Source organism: Phascolarctos cinereus, unplaced genomic scaffold, assembly GCF_003287225.1.
Source record: "Phascolarctos cinereus isolate Bilbo 61053 unplaced genomic scaffold, phaCin_HiC Scaffold_2;HRSCAF=192, whole genome shotgun sequence".
NCBI classification, from domain to species: domain Eukaryota; kingdom Metazoa; phylum Chordata; class Mammalia; order Diprotodontia; family Phascolarctidae; genus Phascolarctos; species Phascolarctos cinereus.
Window position 1 is genome coordinate 367381538 of NW_027555625.1, and position 20935 is coordinate 367402472.

At 39.4% G+C, this 20935-nt stretch overlaps 1 protein-coding gene across 2 annotated transcripts in view; it reads right to left on the reverse strand.

Moving 5' to 3' along the window:
* Positions 1–20935, reverse strand: part of BDKRB1 (bradykinin receptor B1) — a 46032-nt gene that overhangs the window by 2009 nt on the left and 23088 nt on the right. The window lies entirely within an intron of this gene.

Sequence of the window (20935 nt, forward strand, 5' to 3'; positions counted from 1 at the left end):
CTCCTCTCTCTCTCTCTCTAATTGCCAAGTTTTATGACTTTTTTTCACTCTCATCTTTCTTGAACTCTGTACCATTTGACAGTATAGACTATCCTTTCCTCCTGTATATTTTCTCCTCTCTGAGCTTTTGTGACACTGTTCTCTTCATTCTCTTAATTACCTGACCACTCCTCTGTCTCCTTTGCTAGATCATCCTAAACTGTGGGGGCCCCTTTCTTTCTTCTCTGTGATTTCATTAACTCTCATGTGTTTAATTATCATCTCTATGTAGGTAACTCCCAGATCTATATATATATATGCAGCCCTAGTTTCTCTCTTGCACTTGCCTTTTATCACCAACTGCCTACTGGACATTTTCAACGGATTTCAAATGAGTATGTTCAAAACATCTCCTTGTCTTTCCCCACAAACCCACCCCTCTTCTGAAATTCCTTATTGCTGACAAGGGCATTTAGATCATGTCTGTCCATGCCACCCACAAGCCATGTGTATACATTTAAACAACCCCCCCCAAATATCTACTATATCTATGTATGTATATGTGGTCTCCCCTGATTAGACTGTAAGCGCCTCAAGGGCAGGGACTGTTGCTCTTCCATCTTTGTATCCCTGGCACCTAGTTTGATGTGTGGTGCATATTAGATTTTAATAAATGTTTGTTGATTGACTCCTGAAACATTTAGAAAAAATTAGCATAGGATCATGTATTTAGAGCTAGAGGAGGCTTTAGATGGTATCTAGTCCAACCTCTCTAACTTTAGAGATGAGAAACAGAGGTTCATGGAAATAATTCACTCAAGGGCATATGGGAAATAAGTTTGAGAGTACTAATGCAGAGCAATAATAATAACTCTTTACCTTTTTTGTTCATTTGTTTATTCATTCTTTCAGTAATCTGCTCTGGGCAACTTGGTGTTATTAGCCTAGCTAGGAGCTCTTTCATGGCTGAGTCTGTAATCGTGGTCCTTTTAAGATGCCCCCCCTCCCCACCCTCCCTTCCACCCTTCATCACTTTCCTGTGAAGGGGACTGAGTCCTGTGATCTGGGTGACCCCACATGGGGGGCTTTGGGCGCTGAGTTTGCACTGTGTTTGTGCTCCAGGCCTAAGCTGCCTCATTAGCTTCTGAGTAGCTGTGATGTTGTATAGGATGTACAGTCAGGATACCCAATTTGGAGTCTGACTTTCACTCACTAGCTGTTTGATCTCAGAAAATTCACTTGCTGTCTCTGGAGGGGTCTCAGCTTTTTCTGTAAAATGAGGGAGTTGGGTTAGAAGGGCCTCTAGAGTTGGACTTTAAGGTCCCTTCCAGCACCAAATCTAACTTTTGTCTACATTAAAAAGTGTCCAGTTAGTTGGTTACTGAATGAGTTGCATAGTTTGAAGAATAAATATTTCTAGGTTTATTTAAATACATGTAATATAATGCAGTGGAGTCTGTTGAATTTGTACCACAAAAGGACCATAGACAAATTTCATTTGTTTAAAGAATATATTTTGGAATAAAAATATAAAAATGAATAGATTGTTAATATAAGGTAAAGCATTCAGTTATTTTTAAAAATAATTTTTATTGCTATCTTTTGTTTTTACATGGCCAAAATTTGTTCCAGTATCTCTCCCCCTCTTCATTTTAAGAGAACTCTTCCATATAATATATACTCTTTTAGAGAAAGAAAAAAAGGAGACAAAAAATTCAGCAAAACCTATCAGTATACTGAAAAAGTCTGAAAATATATGCAATATTCCACAGGGGTGGGGAACCTGCGGCCTCGAGGCCACGTGTGGCCCTCTAGGTCCTCAAGTGCTGCCCTTTGACTGAATCCAAACTTCACAGAACAGTGAAGTTTGGATTCAGTCAAAGTTCTGAGAAAACAGAACAGTGAAGTTTGGATTCAGTCAAAGTTCTGCACTTGAGGACCTAGAGGACCACACATGGCCTGGAGACCTGCAGGTTTCCCACCCCTGTTCCACACCCATGGATCTCTCACCTTTGCAAAGAAGTGGGTAGAAATGTCATTATTTCCTCCTTCACTCCTGTCACACATGATGCAGTGGTCTTATTCCTTACCATGGTAAACTCCTCTACCTGCTCAAGCAACCCATCTCCTCCATATCAGATTGTCCCCTCTGTCAGCACCACTTTTTTACTTATTTTCAACCTCTCCTTGTCTACTGGCTTATTTTCTACTGCATATAAACATGCCCATGTTCCCCCATCCTAAAGAACAAAACAAAACAAAACAAAATAAAATGACACCAAAAAGAAAAGCCCTTCAATTGATACTTCTGTCCCTGATAATTATTGGCCTATTTCTCTTTTTGGCTTTTGTAGCTAAACTCTTGAAAAGGGTATCTGCAATAGATGCCTCCACTCCCTCTCCTCTCACTCTCTTCTTAATCTCTTATAAGCTGGTTTCTGACCTTATTATTCCACAGAAACTTCTTCTCTGAAGTTATGAATGATTTCTTAATTGCCAAATCCGATGGCTTTTTCTCAGTTCTCATTCTCTTCAGCGTCTCTGCAGTTTTTGACATGGATGGTGATCCTGTCCTCCTTGATACTCTCTTCTCTCTAGGTTTTCAGGACACCACTGTCTCCTGGTTTTCCTGCTACCTATCAGACCATTCTTTCTCTCTCCACTGGATCCTCTTCTAGATCACACTCTTTAATCATAGGTGCCCCACAAGGTTCTGTGCTGGGGCCTTTTCTCTTCTCCCTCTATACTACTTGGTGGATCACTTGGTCATCTCATCAATGCCCACAGATTTAATTACCACCATTATGCTAATGATTCTCAAATCTACCTTTCCTGTTCCAATCTCTCTTCTTACGTCCAATTCTGTTATCTTCAACTGCCTTTCAGATATCTCTAACTGGATGTCCAGTAGACATCTTAAACTCATTATGTCCAAACCTGAACTCACTACCTTTCTCTCTAAACCCTTTTCTCTTCCTAACTTCCCTGTTACAGTTGAGTGCACCATCATCCTCCCAGGCCCTCAGGCTCATAACCTAGGAGTCATCCTGGACTCCTCATTATCCATATCCCCCTGTATCCAAATCTATTGCCAAGGCTTGTTAATTCTTTTTTTTTGCAACATCTTTCAAATACAACTCCTTCACTCCTCTGACATTGCCATTACTGTGGTCCAGTGGTCCCCTCAAAGCTGTTTTACTACAATAGCCTGTTAGTGGATTGACTGGCCTTGAGTCTCCCTTCAATCCAATTCGTCCTCTATTCAGCCACTAAAGTGATTTTCCTAATGTGCAGTTCCAACCATGTCACCCCCTCCTATTCAGTAAACTCCAATGGCTCCCTATTGGCTCTAGGAGCAAGTAGAAAATTCTTTGTTTGGCATTCAAAGTCCTTCATAAACTGACCGCCTCCTACCTTTCCTGGCTTCTTATACCTTGCTCCTAGTCACTTACTCTTCAATCCAGTAACACAGATCTCCTTACTGTTTCCCAGGCATTTTCTCTGACTGTCCTTGAAAGTTGGAATTCTTTCTGTACTCCATCTCTACTGACTGGTTTCCCTGGATTCTTTTAAGTTCCATCTTCTAAAAGAATCCTTTCCCAACCTTAATTCTAGTACCTTCCCTCTTTTAAGTATTTCTTATTTGTCCTGTGTATAGCTTGTCTGTATATATTTGTTCATCATTTCTTCCATTAGATTGTGAGCTCGTTGAGGACAAAGATTATCCTTTGCATCTATTTGTATCCTTAGTACTTAGCACAATGGTGCTTAATAAATGTTTATTTACAAGACTGTCTTCTTTTACCTCTTTTTTTTTGAGCCCTGCTTATTCTTTGTAATTTTGCAGCATTTCCTTTTGATATTTTTGTATTCGCATTGTTTCAGCACATTGTAAGCTCTTGATACATGCTCTTTCCTCCCTCATTCCTCACTCCCTCCCTCTTTTCCTTCCTTTGCTTCCTTCCCTTCCCTGCCTTCCTTCTTTTCTTTCTCCCTCCTTCACTTTCTTTCTCTTTCCCTTCCTCCTTCCTTTCCCTTCCTCCTTCCTTTCCTTTCCTTTCCTTTCCTTTCCTTTCCTTTCCTTTCCTTTCCTTTCCTTTCCTTTCCTTTCCTTTCCTTTCCTTTCCTTTCCTTTCCTTCCTTTCCTTTCCTTTCCTTTCCTTTCCTTTCCTTTCCTTCCCTTCCCTTCCCTTCCCTTTCCCTTCCCTTCCCTTCCCTTCCCTTCCCTTCCCTTCCCTTCCCTTCCTTCCCTTCCCTTCCCTTCCCTTCCTTCTTCCTTCCCTTCCCTTCCCTTCCCTTTCCTTCCTTTCCCTTTCCTTTCCTTTCCTTTCCTTCCTTTTTCTTTCCTTTCCTTTCCTTTCCTTTCCTTTCCCTTTCCTTTCCTTTCCTTTCCTTTCCTTTCCTTTCCTTTCCTTTCCTTTCCTTTCCTTTCCTTTCCTTTCCTTTCCTTTCCTTTCCTTTCCTTTCCTTTCCTTTCCTTTCCTTTCTTCTTTCTTTCCTTTCTTTCTTTCTTTCTTTCTTTCTTTCTTTCTTTCTTTCTTTCTTTCTTTCTTTCTTTCTTTCTTTCTTTCTTTCTTTCTTTCTTTCTTTCTTATTTACATTGCTGTACTGATCATGTATTTCTGACTCTGCATCAATTCATGTAAATCTTTCCCTGTTTCTCTCTACTCTTCATAGTCATTGTTTCACATAGAACAGTAATATTTCATAACATTCATGTACTACAACTTATTTAGCCAATTCCCAATCAATGGGCATCTATTTGTTTCTAGTTCTTTGCTACTACATAGAGTGCAAAGCATCCACTTACAATGTTAGCTCTGAATTAGACTAAAGTATAAAAGTAGATGTAAATTATGATAGTTTCTAACAATCCATTTCTTTGATATAGAATAAGAATTTTTTTCTCTACAGTTTGCACACATGTTCTCATCAGACATTCAGAATTGTAAGGGAACTTAGTGGCCATCTGGTCCGACCCCTTCATTTTTACTGATATGAAAACTGACCCTAAGAGAGGTCAAATAATGTATCCAGGATTTTGCAGCTAGTGTCTGAGGCAGTATTTGAATTTATATCTTTTTGATTTTAAGGTCAGCTTTATCCCATTATTCCATTTATCTTCACTCCAGGTCCTTCTGCCCTGCCCTTTCACCCTTCTATTTCCCAATTACATGTAAAATTTTTCCAACAACCATTTAAAAAAATTTTGATTCCAAATTCCCTCCATTCCTTTCACCTTTCCCTGCTTCAGAAGACAAGCAATTTGATATCGATTGATTAGACATGTGAAGTCATGCAAAACATTTCTATATTAGATTGCTAGTGTTTCTATGGAAGTTACAATAGCACCATGATTCCAGGAGGGGGAGAAGACAAACAATTTTATATTGATTATATGTGTGAAATCATGCAAAACATTTCTATATTAGATTTCTAGGGTTTCTATGAAAGTTACAGTAGCACCATGATTCCAGGAGGGGGAGCTCAGTCATTGCTTCTTTAATGCAAAATTCTGTTGACGTTTCACTTTAATCAAGCCAAGAAACAAAGGGACCAATGTTCTATTGTAACAGATGTGTGAACTCCATGTGTATAGAGGAGTGGACTCCACGTGTGTAGGCACCTAACTGTTGCAAGGGCTGTTACTGTGTAGCTCAAAGGGAGATATGATAGTCTCCTCTAGCCTCTTTTCCTCCCACCCCTCTCCTATGGAAACTTTCATTCCTGCCCAGAGGGGAAGCAGGGGGTTGGGGCCATGGAACACTTTTCTCCCTCAAAGCTGAAAGTGCCAAAGGGACTCGGTCTTTGAGTTGTGGATTCAAAGCTTGATGAGTCCCCAAAGGGGACTGACCCTGAAGAGTCCCAAAAGGGGGACTGACTAATGCTGGAGCTCTCTCTTGCCTCTCACCAACTCCACTCTCCCCTCACATATGGCTGGGCCTTCATTTCCACCAATGAGGAGAGAGTCCCATTCCAATGGGTTTTGGGACAGGCTTTACCATATAAAACAACCTAAGTGTTAGAAGTGCTGGTGTTCCAATACGCTGGGAAAGTTATAGAACATAAAATTCTAAAATTGGCTGGGATCCTAGAGATCATCTAGTTCAAATTCCTTATCTTACAAATGAAGAATATGTTGCCCAAATGGGGAAGTAACTTGTCCAGTGTTATAAAATGATCTATGAAGCTCAGGCAGACCTGAGATCCAAGGAATTATCATCATCATCATCATCATCACTATTATCACTATTACTACCATCATCATCATCATCATCACCACCACCACCACCACCACCTCCACTACCACCACCACTATCATCCTCCTCCTCCTCCTCCTCCTCCTCCTCCTCATCATCATCATCATCATCATCATTATCATTATCATCGTCTTCTTGTTCTCATCCCCCCCCAAAAGTCTAGATAGAAATGGTCCAAGGACATTAAATTTTATATTTAATGTTCTATGGATTATTTTGCAAGTGGACAAAATGACTGATTTTCATAATTAAATAAATTATTGTGATGTAAGTGCATTTCTGAAAGCATCTTTGGAATAACTCCAGTAGTTCACAGTACAATGAGAATGATATGCACATTATCCCTATCCCACGTTTTTTATTTCTCCTGCCTGGCAAATAGCAAATGTTTTTAATAAATGCTGGTCAACTGATTGAATGGACTGCTGTCTAGGTAGAAAGACACTAGATGTTGGCTAATATAGGAAGCCTCAGATGAACTAAATAGAGAATACAAGCATGAGATTTGAAAGTGGCAGGATGAGACTGTTAGATTTGGGAGTGGAGTGGGTAGAGCACGGAAATCCCAGTTTTCAGAGCAGTTATTCTGTTTCAAATGAATTTAATATATCTCAGAGAAGTCCATAGACTCAGGTCTTTTTGGACTGTCATCAAAGGGATGTCACATAGAAGAGGGGTTAAACTTGTTTTACTTTCCCAGAGGAGAGAATAAGAAATAATGGCTAGAAGTTGCAAAGAGATAAATTTATGTAAAGAAAAACTTTCTAATGATTAGAGACACTGAAAAGTAGAATGAGCTGCTTTGGAAAATACTGAGTTCCCTTTCACTAGAGTTGTTCTAAGAAAAGCCACTGACTACTTGTTAGGTATGTCAAAAGAGTCATGATCGAGAAATAGAAGGGACTTTCCTTTTTTTTTTAATTTTTAGGCAATTGGGGTTAAGTGACTTGCCCAGGGTCATACAGCTAGTAAGTGTCAAGTGTTTGGCCTGAGGCCAAATTTGAACTCAGGTGCTCCTGACTTCAGGGCCAGTGCTCTATCCACTAGACCACCTGGCCTCCCCTAGAAGTGACTTTCAAGCTTTTCTAATTCAGCCCCCTTCATTTTATGAATGAGGAAACTGAGGCTGAGAGTGATTTGCCCAAAGTTTAAAATGTAGAAAGAGGCAGATCTGTGACTTGAACCCAGATAACAGGACAACAAAACTGGGGTCTTCTCTACTACCTTGTGCTGCTTCATTATAGAGGGAATTCTTATTCATGTAAAGGTTCAATTCAATTTAGTGAAACAGCTGTTAAAGCGCTTATTATGTGCAAGAAATTGTGTTAGTTGCTAGGAATACCAAAAAAAAGGGAAAAAAACCCAGAAAAATTCCCTGGCCGCAAGGAGCTTATATTCTACTGGAAGGAAAAGTAAATGAAGAAAATTTGAGGGGGATCAGGAAAGGTAGTACTCATGTGTCCCATGAATTGATCTGTGAAGGGAGCTATGGTTTCTAACAGAAGAGGTTAGAAGAAAATGCGTTTCAGGCAGACAGAGGAGGCTGTGGGAAAGCACTGAATCAGGGAACAGCAAGTAGTTATTGAACTCCAATAAATTACAGAGTCTGTTCTAAGAAAGAGACAAACAAAATTAGGGTGCTTGTGCTATAGTTTAATTTCTCTCAAGTTCAGTCCAAAACTGGGTCCCTCTTAGGGGGCACGTTCAGAACTGGCTTGATTTGGGATTTGGGGGTACAGGGTTATATGCCCTTTGAAGAGTAGGTGTTCCCAAGAGATGCTAATCAACCCTGAATGGTCAACATGCTGGGAGGTGCGCTATATTAAAATGAGGTCTTGAGTATGTGACTTAGGTCACTTAATCTTGGTCAACAGGGGCTGATATCACTGGCCATCCTGGACAAAGGAAATACCACCTCCAGTCTTGGAATCTGTCTCTACCCAAACCTGACCAGATTAAATCAATTCAGGCCCGGTTTGGAGTTTGACCAGGATAAACTTATTATCAGTAATGCCTTGTAAGGAACTTTTCAGGAGCAGAAGAGGGGCTGGGAGCTCAGAGGGAGCTCTGAGTCTCCAAGACACAGATTACAAGAGAAACCATTTTTTACATAGGTCAATTGAACCAAAACATAGTGTAGGTAGAAGGGTATAATATGAAATAAATCTGGAAAAGTAGGTTGGAGCCAAGACAAAGAATGGCTTTAAATGTCAATTTGAGGAATCTGTATTTTATCCTAGAGGCAATACTACTTCAGTAGAGGAACTGCTGAAGATTTTCAAGCAGAGGAGTAATGTGGTAAGACTGATGCTTTAAGATTATTTTGGCAGTTTTGTAGAGGATGTGGATAAGAGAGGGGAAGAGAGCAGATACAGGGAGATCAATTTGTAATCCTGCAATTATTCAGGCAAGAGGTGATGAGAGCCTGACCTAGTATGAACATGATGGCTTTTGAGGTCCCTTACAAATATGAAATTCTATGATTCTGTGATTACTTCTGTTTCTCCTTCAACTGATCATCAACCACACTTTCTCTCGATGGTAGGCAGAGTGGATAAATAGCTAGACTAGGAGTTGGGAAGAACTGACTTTAAATCCTACTTCAGGTGCTTGCCTAGTTGTGTGACTCCAACCATATAACTTAATCCCTCTCAGCCTAACTGTTGCAAGGGCTGTTACTGTGTAGCTCAAAGGGAGATATGATAGTCTCTAGCCTCTTTTCCTCCCACCCCTCTCCAACGGAAACTTTCATTCCTGCCCAGAGGGGAAGTGGGAGGTTGGGGCCATGGAACACTTTTCTCCCTCAAAGCTGAAAGTGCCAAAGGGACTCGGTCTTTGATTGCAGTTTCCTCATCTGCAAAAGGGGGGTAATAATAGCACTTAACTCATGGGTTGCCATGAGGATAAAATGAGACAACATATGTAAAGACCTTTGCAATCCTTAAAGTGGTATATATATATAAATGCTACCTATTACTATTATTATCATTATATGCTTCCCTCCTCTGATACTTGGATTTCCTTGAGAGTATATTTTGTTACTGTACAATGCTATTAAAGCACGTTTTTCATATATTCAGTTCTGTTTGGATGAGCAATTCTTTTATTTTAGGATCCTGTGCATTATTCTATTCACAGAATTTTACCCATTGGCTTTTTTTCTTACTTCTGGAATGTTTATTGAAGTTAGGTCTTTGAATGCAGTTTCTAGGCTTCTTTTTTCTTTTCTTAATTGAAAAATCTAACGGCCTCTTCTTTATCTTGCCCCTTCTTGACCTCTCTGTAGCACTTTTTTTTTTCCAATGTATTTGTTTATTTTAGTTTTCAACATTCACTTCCATAAGATTTTAAGTTCCAAATTTTCTTAACATCTCTCCCCTACCCCTACCCTGTGATGGCGTGCATTCTGAATATGCCTTCCCCCAATCTTCCTTCCCTTCTATCACCCCCCTGCCCCTTATCCTCTTCCCCTTCTGTTTTCCTGTAGGGCAGGATAGATTTCTATACTCCATTGCCTATGTATCTTATTTCCAAGTTGCATGTAAAAACAATTTTTAACATTCATTTTTTAAAACTTTGAGTTCCAAATTCTCTCCCTTCCTCCCTCCCCAATCACCCTTATTGAGAGGGCAAGCAATTTGATATAAGTTACACATGTGTAGTCCTGCAAAACACTTCCTTAATGGTCATATTGTGAAAGACTAACCATTTTCCCCTCTATCTTATCCTGCCCACTGTTTATTCTATTCTCTCCTCTGACCGGTCCCTCCTCAAAAATATTTGCGTCTGATTACCCCCTCCCCCAATCTGCCCTCCCTTCTATCATCCACCACCACCCCCATCCCCATCTCCCCTATTTTCCTGTAGGGTAAGATAGATTTCCATATCCAATTGATTGTGTGTGTTATTCCTTCCTCAAGTCAAATATGATGAGAGTAAAGTTCACTCCTTCCCTTTCACCTCCCCACTTCCCCTCCACTGTAAAAGTTTTTTCTTATTTCTTTTTATGCGAGACAATTTATCCCATTTTGCCTCTCCTTTTCTCCTTCTCCCAGTACATTCCTCTATTTTATTTTTATTTTATTATTTTTTTAGATTTTTTTTTTTTAGATATCATCCCTTCATATTCAGTTCACCCTGTAGCCCTCTGTCTATGTATATTCCCGCCAACTACCTTAATACTAAGAAAGGTCTCATGAATTACAAATATCATTTTTCTGTGTAGGAATGTAAACAGTTCAACTTTAATAAGTCCCTTATGATTTCTCTTTCCTGTTTATCTTTTCATGCTTCTCTTGAGTCTTATATTTGAAAGTCAAATTTTCTGTTTAGCTCTGGCTTCTCAAGAATGCATTAAATTCCTCTACATCACCAAATGTAAATTTCTTCTCCTCATTGATTACACTCAGTTTTGCTGTGTAGATGATTCTTGGTTTTAATCCTAGCTCCTTTGACCTTTGGAATATCACATTCCAACTCTTTTGATCCCTTAATGTAGAAGCTGCTTAATCTTATGTTATCCTGATTGTGTTTCTGCGGTACTTGAATCTCTCTGCAGCATTGACATGGCTGTCCACCCTTTCTTTCTAAATATTCTCTCTTGTTTCTGGGTTTTCATGACACTGGTCTCTCCTGGTTCTCCTCCTACTTGTCTGACACCACCTTCTCAGTGTCCTTTCATGGATCATCATTCATGCCACTCCCACTAACTGTGGGTATACCCCCCAAGGCTCTGTCATTGGCCCTCTTCTCCTTTTTTCTATGCTTTTAAAAATTTTTTTCTCTATGCTTTTTTACTTGGTAACTTCATCTGTTTCCATAGGTTAAATTATCAATCTCTTACCAAAATGTTCCCTGATCTACATATACAGCCCTAGTCTTTCTTCTGAATTCCAGTTCTGTACCATCTTCTGCCTATTGGATGTTTCAAACTGGATGTCCTGTAGCAAAGTTAAATTTCTTCTGTCTACCACAGAACTCATTTTTTCTCCTAAACCCATCCCTCTTAAAATTTCAGTATTGCTGTTGAAGACATCAATACCCTTCTATTTATGAGATTTTCAACCTTGGTGTCATCTTCATTTCCTTGGCTCTCACCCCACATATTTATTTTGTTGCCAAATCTGTCTATTCTGTCTTCATAGCATCTCTCACATCCTTCACCTTCTCTCCACTCACACAACCACAGTGCTAATCCAGGTCATTATCTCCTCTTGCCTAGACTATTGCCTTTTACTTGATCTCTTTTTTTTTACTTAAGTCTCTCTTCCCACTCCAATCCACCATCCATAAAGCTGCCAAAATGATTTCACTGAAGTGCAAATCTGACTACATCATTCCTTTGACTGTCCTGGCTCCCTATCTCCTCTAGGATAAAATATAAACTATTCTGGAATCTAAACTTTTTCACAATCTTGCCCTTCCCTGCTTTTCCAGTCTTTTTTACATAGTACTCTCCTCATGCCTTTAACGATCAACCAATATTGGCTTACTTGCCTATCTCATATCTTTGTGCCTTAGCATTGGCTATCCCTAATGCCTGGAATTTACTCCCTTTTTACCTCTACCTTTTGTAATCTCTGATTTCCTTCAGTATTCAACCTAAGTTGTAGTATGTGTACAGATAGTCTTTCCTGTCAGGACTTTTGTTTTTGTATCCCAGCACTTAATTTTATATGTGTGTATGTATGTATGAATGTATGTATGTATGTATGCATACATATGTGTGTATGTATGTATGTATGTATGCATGTATGTGTGTGTGTGTATATGTATTTAATTTTTCCTTTGATAGTTCTTCAGCCTGGCTCATCAATGATTCAATTTGCATTTCTGAAGAAATTTTATTCCTTGAGTTTTTATGTTAAGTTGTATACTTCTAAAAATTACTATTTTTTCCCTTTCAAGGACAGGAGTGGTGGAAATGACAGTTCTACCAATGGTAACTTAAATGTGTGCTGAAGCAGTGGAGGCAGTGATTTGTACTAGGGTCAAGGGTACAAATGATGTTAATGATGCAGATGAAAATTAAAAGTGTGTTAAACATAGATTGTTATTTTCCTGGAGAGCTTATTATTATCCATTACTAGCCCGCCTTTGGTGTTATGGCTACAAAAACCTTAAAGAGCTCCTGTACCATATGAGTATCAGGCTTGTGGATATGGATGTTGCTTACTGACTGTCAACTTCTTATGACTCGTGTAACAGAGGTGAAGATGTTCTGGTTTGGAGTTGTAGGCAATGTTTTTAAACCATTATGAAACACACTTTTTAAAGGAATTTCAGTGCATTTGTGGATGTTGATGCTGATGGACCTATGGTGTCCTGACCTCTTAGAGTCCTAGAACCTGCATTAACCTTGTTACCTCCAGCCTTCATCACTACCTAGCTAGCCATCTCCTCCCATGGTTCTGGCCTTCAATAGCTATGAAATGGTAACCCTTCTTCCATAATTTCAATTTCCAGCAGCCAACAGGCCAACAATAGTGTTGTTGAGCAATTGCCCACGTTACCTAGTAATATTCTGCCTTTAGGAAATACACCTGAAACAGAAAGACACCTACATACTTAGAATGAGAAATTGAGATGAAATCTATTATGTTTAAGCAGATCCTATAAAATCAGGAGATTTAAAGGCAAAGATGAATTCAAAGTAGGAAATATGAGAGATTAAGAAGGAAACTACAATTCTTAAAGGTTTCATAGATAATGAAATGATATCAATATTAAATTAATATGCATCAAGCAATGTAACAAATCAATACTTAAAGAAAAGTTAAAAATACAAAAAAAGTTTAGACAATAAAGCAATGATAGTAGAAGACTGCCTCACTTTAGATAAGTCAGTCTCTGCTTTCCTCTTCTCCATTTCTCTACTCCCTCAATTCCAATCACTTTAATTGTCTTAAAGAAAGATCAAGAGGCTTCAGAAATTTGAACATTCGAAAAGGATTAAGGAAGCCTATATGACTCATGGTCTAGGTTCCACCAAAGTCTCTGGGTTTGCATAGGCTGGGAGCCTAACCCCTAAAGGATCAGTTTCTCTATGGCTTGTTACCCCATCCTCAGAGTTTTATTCCTGAGAAGTCTCCAAAATAAAGCTTAGGTGTAGCTTGTATATAGGTTTTCCCAAACGGAGTTCCCACTCATTGTACAATAGGAATATCAGGCATGGGATAGCTTTTCTTTTATGTACAATAGAAATTGCATAAGACACAAACTAGTCACAGGATCCATGAATAAATATAGAAACACAAAGCACTCAAATAAGCCATTAGACTTTTCCTCCAGATGACACATACATGTTGAAGTTACTAAATAAGAATTCCTCTTCACCTCAGGAATGGGCGGATGAGAACAATCTGTTCCAACTGCCATGAAGGCAGCTGAAGCAGGTGCTGTGGACAGCTTAGAACTTGGTTAGGCAGCGAAGATGCCAAGGTCATCCACTGCATCTTGAGCCATCATGAATTGTTTTCATTCTGTCCTGCCACTGGACTGTGATGACTCTGGAGGAGAGAGTGAGGCTGACAATTTCATGCAACTCTGCCTCACTTAAATCCAACTTACCCATGAATCAAAAGACATCAACCATTTAAAAAAAAAGCACTGTCTGAGCAATTCACTGCACTCTCCAGATAGGAGAATGTGCAGGGATTGTGTACATTATCTTCTTTTTAAATTCTCCAAGAGGTATGTCACATCAGGAAATATCTTCCCTCTGAAAGGATGGTGATTGAACACTCAAACTCAAGACCTCTCAAATTAAGGATTACCCATGAAATAATCCCTGAATCTGGTAAAATCTAATCTGAGGATATCTCATCTCAGACTTGTGCAAGCACATTTCTACCATTGCTACATGTCTATGCAACAACTCCATCAATGTATCAGCTGTTATCATATCTTGGTCATGGAAAGTCAAATCTCAAGAATTCTAACCTCTGATCTGGCCTTGGAAAAGAAACAGAAAAAAAAGAAAGCCACCAGGAATTGAAGGTCCAGGAACCTCAGGTCACCTAGATAAGCAAATACTGTTCACCATGTGCTTCTCCTGAAAATGGCTCTTTTCTGCTCTTGAGTCAGGAACAGAGGGCAGAGAGAAGAGGATAAAATCTCTTTCCCTTGTTGTACTCAGGTCTGGAAATCTAAAGGAGAGAAAATTCATACAAAAAGAAGTCCAAGCCATTTCACAGATTGTTTTATAGATTATTTGAGAAGGGCAATGATCACATAGCTAGTATCAAGTGTCTGAGACCACATGAACTCAGGTCCTCTTGACTCTAGAGCTGGTGTTCTATCTACTGCACCACCCAACTGCCCCAGGGCAGTTCTTCCAACAGAAGTTTATCCCCTAACTCTTAGTTGTGAGTTATCTTTGTATCTCGATTCACTGACAACCAATTAGAGGAGGTTCTCTCTGGCTTTTCAATAAGTTGCCAGGGAATATGTCTACCTTAATCAATTATTCATTCAATCAACAAGCATTTCTTAAGTACCTGCTATGTGTCATGCACTAGGAATACAAAAACAAAAATGAAACTACCCCTGCCTTCAAGGATCTTATATTCTATAAAGGGAGATACATATTAGTTCATACCAGACATTTATGAAATAGATACTAGGTAATTTGGGGAGAAGATACTAGCAGTTGGTGAGATCAGGGAAGGCCTCCTGTAGAAGGTAGCATTTGAACTGGATTTGGATGGAAACTTTCCAAGAGGCAGAAGTAAGCAGGGATTACCTTCTAGATATAGGCTTAGCCTTTGTAAAGTATGGAAGTGGGAAGTATGGAGTCTCATGTTCGAGGAGCAGCAAGTTGGCCAATTTGGCTGAACCAAAGAGTTTTTGAGGAGTTGTATATCATAAAGCTAGAAAAGGACATCGGAGATTGTGGTGGTGGTGGTAGAAGTTGAGATGAACCTCCCCCTCTAGGCTAAGTGAGCAGGAGAAAGCAGAGTCACATTGATGGATGCTGGGCAGAGCTGCAGGCTGAAATGTGGTGAGTTGTGATATAGCCAGAAGAACTGCCCTGATCACCTTAAAGAGAACCATGGGCACTCTGAGTCCTTCTCATTGTAGTTTGGATGTGACCGAAACTATCTTGGCTACTGTGGGCAAGAGCTGCTCAGTGACTGGTATGGTAATCGTTTACGAGTTTTGATGTGATTCTATTTGTTTTCCCTGACTAAACATGTTTATTCTTTCAGCTTTGTGAGCTTGTTTACTTGGAAGAGAAGCTGGTGACTATTCTCCTGAGGCTGTAGATGGGGGAAATGTTGATACTGAAGTTCTCCAATTATCTGGAAAAGCAATGAACTAGAGAAGTGATATGTTCCCCCAAAAGGTACCCAAGCCATTTGTGTAAGAAGTGAATCCTCAAGACAAGAATTATATTAAGAATATAAGAAATGGAAGGAACTTTAGAGGTCATGGGGTCTAATCTCTTCTTGTCCTCCTCATCAGGCCCTCTAGTGATGGGGAATTCAGTCCCCCCTGAGACAGCACATTCCACTTTTGGATAGCTCTTGTTATCAAGACATTTTTCCTTATATGTAGTCAAAATCTGTTTTTGCAGCTATTAGCCATTGTTTCTATGTAGTTCTTTCCTCTGGGCCAAGCAGAATAAGTCTACTCCTTTTTCCAGATGGCAGACCTCAAGATACTTAAAGACAATAATGATACATCCATTAAATCTTCTTTTAGTGATAAATACCCCTAGTTTTTTTTTCAACTGATTTCTGCCTTTATCTGAGGTTGGAATCCAGGATAGCTATCATCTCTCAACCACACATAGCTTTTCTTGCCCCCAAACCCTTGACCATAGCCTTCTATGAACCTTCTTGTCTTGCCACTATAAACTCTTGTATTCTTTTCTCTCTCCACAATAGTTTCCTATGACCACACTCTTTCTCCAAAAAAGTTCTTTGGTTTTTTACCAACATCATCTCTTCTATTCTTTACTGGGAAATATAATTGCAGAATTCACGTCTCTGTTTTACAGATGAGAATCCTGAGTCATGAAAGAGGGTGACTTTCCAAAGGTTTTGTGTCAAAATCAGAATTTTAGAATGCAGAACATTGAATGTCGGAACTTGAAAGGGCCCTGGAATCATAGAAAATAGAAGTCAAAGTTGGAAGAGTCTTAGAATCATAGACCATAGAATTCTGGAAGGGATCTTAGAGATCATCTATTTTAATCCTAGAATACAAAACACAGTCTCAGAGGTCACAGAATAATGGTTGATTCCTTGAATTCAGCTGGATGAATGCATATTAGTCAGTTCGAGAATACAAGAAGCATGCTAGTTAGAGCAGGAACAAACCTTAGAGTGATGTAGTATCTCTCTCTCTCTCTCTCTCTCTCTCTCTCTCTCTCTCTCTCTCTCTCTCTCTCTCTCTCTCTCTCTCTCTCTCTCTTCTCTCTCTCTCTCTATCTCTCTCCCCCTCCCTCCCTCTTTCCTCCCCCCCCATCTCCCATTTTATAGATAAGAAAATCCAGACCAAGAGATGGAAAATTACTTGACTAACGTCACACATTAAAACATTAGAAGGGTTTCCTCTTTCCTAGTGCTCTTTCTGTTATATCATATTGCTTTTCTGGTGGCCAAATATCAGAGGTCATCTGATCCAATTGCCTTCATTTTACAGATGAGGAAACTGAGGAATAAAGAGGCTAAGTGATTTGCCCAGGGTCACATGGCTGGTAGGTAGTAAGGCAAGATTTGAACCCAAGTCCTCCTGATTCCAAGTCCAGTGGCCTATCCATTATGCCAAACTGCTTCTTAACTTGGGTGGTGGGGAAATGACTTATCCAAGGTCACACACTTTCAGGCCAATAATAGTTATTATTTATGTAGAACTTTAAGGTTTGCAAAACCCTTTGAATAGCTTATCTTATTTGCTCCTCAAAAACAACCCTGGAGGGGGGTTATTACTATTATTATCTCCCTTTAATTATGAGGAAACCAAAGCTCTAAAAAAATTAAATAACTTGCCCAAGATATCACACAGTAAGTGTCTGAAAGCTTACACACACACATAGACACACACACACACTGAGAGAGAACATACCCTGTATGCCTGCCTATCAGGGGCATGAGAGGCAGGGAACATAAGAATGAATTACAAACTCAGTCTCAAGGTTGGATTTGACCTCAAAGACTTTCCAGCCTCACCCATACCTTATTGGTAATATTCTCTTTAGCATTCCTGATTTGCCTAAAGACCTAAAATGAGGAAGAAACCATTCCCTCTTAAGGCAGCTCATTCCGCTTTTGGATAACTCCACTTTTTAGGAAGTTTTTGCATATATCAAGCCTAAATCTGTTTCTCTGCAACTTCTAGCTGCTCTTAGTTCTACTCTCTGGGGTCAAGTAGAACAAGTCTAATAACCTCTGTTTTACATGACATCTCTTCAAATATTTAAAGACGATTATAATGTCTTCCCTGAGACTTTTCCTCTACAGACTAAACAATTCCTTCAGCTGATGCCCAAGCATTAAGTTCTTGAGGCCTCATTTAATCCTTGTGGGCTTCCTTTGGACACTGTACAGTGATCAATGTTCTTTATTTAAGGGGGAAGAGGGCTATCCTTGTGAGACTTTAGCAAATGCTAAAGGTTCCCAAAGACTAAAAGACAAAGGCATTGAAAGGTAAGGAGAAATGCAAAATAAATATTTTCTACTCTAATGAGACAGGGCAGGCAGGTGGTGCAGTAGATATAGCACCAGGCCTGGAGTTAGGAAAACTCATCTCCTTGAGTTCAAATCTGGACACTTACAAGCACAGGGTCACACAGATCCTGGGTGAGTCTTTTTTTTTTTTAAATTAATTTATCTTTAGTTTTCAACATTCACTTCCATAGGCTTTTGAGTTTTAAATTTTCTCCCCTTCTTTCCCCACCTCTCTCTCCAAGACAGCATGCAATCTGATATAGGCTCTACATATACATTCCTATTAAATGCATTGTCACATTAGTCAAGTTGTAAAGAAGAATTAGAACCAGTAGGAGGAACTACAAGAAAGAAGAAACAAAACAAAACAGAAAAAACAAAAGCAAATAGTACGCCTTATCTGCATTCAGATTCCATAATTCTTCTGGCTGTGGATAGTATTTTCTATCATGAGACTTTTGGAGATGTCTTAGATCCTTGCATTGCTGAGAATTGCTAAGTCTATCAAAGTTAGTCAGCACACAATGTGGCTGTTACTGTGTACAACATTCTCCTAGTTCTGCTCACTTCACTCAGCATCAGTCCATATAAGTCTTTCCAGGTTTTTCTGAAATCTGCTTGCTCATCATTTCTTATAACACAATAATATTCTATTACATTCATATACCACAACTTGTTCAGCCATTTCCCAATTGATGGGCATCCCCTCAATTTCTAATTTTTTGTCACCACAGAAAGAGCTGCTATGAACATTTTTGTACATGTGGGTCATTTTCCCATTTTTATGATCTCTTTGGGATACAGCCTAGAAGTGGTATCACAAAGAGTATGCACATTTTTATAGCCCTTTGAGCATAATTCCAAATTGCTCTCCAAAATGGTTGGATCAGTTCACAACTCCAATGACAATGCGTTAGTGTTCCAATTTTCCCACTTTTTCTCCAACATTTATCATTTTCCTGTTTTGTCTTGCTAGCCAATCTGATAGGTATGATGTGGTACCTCAGAATCATTTTGATTTGCATTTTCTCTAATCAATAGAAATTTAGAGCATTTTTTTCATATGACTATAGATAGATTTAATTTCTTTGTCTGGAAACTGACTGTTCACATCCTTTGACCATTTATCAATTGAGGAATGACTTGTATTTTTATAAATTTGACTTAGTTCTCTATATATTTTAGAAATGAGGCCCTTAGCAGAGACATTGGTTGTAGATTCTTTCCCATTTTTCTGCTTCCCTCTTAATCTTGGTTGCATTGGCTTTGTTTATGCAAAACCTTTTCAATTTAATGTAATCAAAATTATCCATTTTGCATTTTATAATGTCCTGGGCAAGTCTCTTAACCCTATTTTCCTCAGTTTCCTTGTCTGTAAATGTGCTGGAAAAGGAAATGACAAACTACTCTGCTATCTTTACCAAGAAAACCCCAAATGGGGTCACAAAGAATTGGATACAACTAAAACAACTGAACAACAACAACAACCCTAATAAGGATGAGAGACTGAATACCTTAATTGCACATCAAGGGGCAAGCCAGGTGATGAATGGTTTTTGGGGTAGAGAAGGATGGTCTACTAAGCCCAAGCCCAGAGCTCTTTCTAGTGAAGCCCTGTGTCTGACACCTATTTCCTTATTCTTGAGGGCCTGTAAACTAAAGGACTGATATGCATGTGTGAGACTCCGGCCTAAGTGAAGTGGGAACAAAGAGAGGACATCATCTGCCTCCCTTTCTTCCAGACACTTTCAACAGCAAATAGGTGGGTTTTGTTTTAAGGGGTGTTAGGGAAAGATCTTTGAATCTGTTGCTTTCATTAGTATAGAGAACTCCAGGATAGAAAAACTCCCTTTATCAATCTGGGTCCACTCATTCTCTACAACTCATAGTTTTAGCTGCTGATATCCTTGAGAAGTTAAATAACTTGTGCAGGGTCACACAGCTTCATTGTGTCAAAGGTTAAATTTGAACTCAGCTCTCCCTGGCCCTAAAGCCAGGTGACTTTACTACATTTCTCATCGGTATAGTGCCTTATGGTTTGTAAAGTACTCACTACACATTATCCTAGTTGGTCTTCATGACAATCCTATGAAATAGATGCAATCACCCCCATTTCAAAGATGATAAAAGTGAAATTCAGAGATGAGTTGCCCCCAGATCCTATAGCTCATAATTGTAGTAGCCAGAATTTAGCCTGCTCTTCTGAATTATGCTGCCTTATAATGATGATAATTGTAACTCACATTGACATGCTACTTTGTGGATTGCAAAGTGTCTTGTGACAAAAATAAAACACTTTTATTCTCATTTTGCTATTATGGTGACTGAGAGTTAGAGTGGGGTGTGGGTTGTGGTTGTATGTGGTGGTGATGAAATGACTTGTCTATAGTAACACAACTGAGCAAGGAAAGTGCTAAGTGCACATGCAGACCCAGGTTTTCTGCTACCAAGTTGAGTCCTCTAAAATACTAAGGTTTGCTAGAATCATGGTTGCCAGCAAAAGGGGTTGTGACAGTGTATCTAAGGCTGCAGGGACAGAGGGACACTGAGAATTCCTAGGATCAGTTGAGAAGTGTTGGGATGTACTCTTATTAATGGTGTTATGGGTATTGTAAAAATTATCCACTAGTTATGTAGATAGAGAAAGAATTTGTATTCAGAAATAATTTGAAGTTGGTGGCTGAGTTAGCATGGAACACAGTTGTGTGAGTGTGAAGAGAAAACAGGAGCATGTGAAAGGGTAGGGGGACTGTAGGAGCTTGAGCACCTTAACAGGTGTGAAGTGGAGGGGGTCCCATGTATAGGAAAGAGAGAGATTGGGAGTGAGCAGAGCAGATGGGTTGGGTAAATAAGAGAAAGAGATGCAGTTTGAATTAAGATTTAAGTGTGTAGCCTAGCAGGTGTACAGAGACTTGCTGAGTGTGAGAGCTCTGTGTGTGTGTGTGTGTGTGTGTGTGTGTGTGTGTGTGTGTGTGTGTGTGTGTTGGAATGAGTTTATGGGTCAGGGAGTTCTTATTTTGT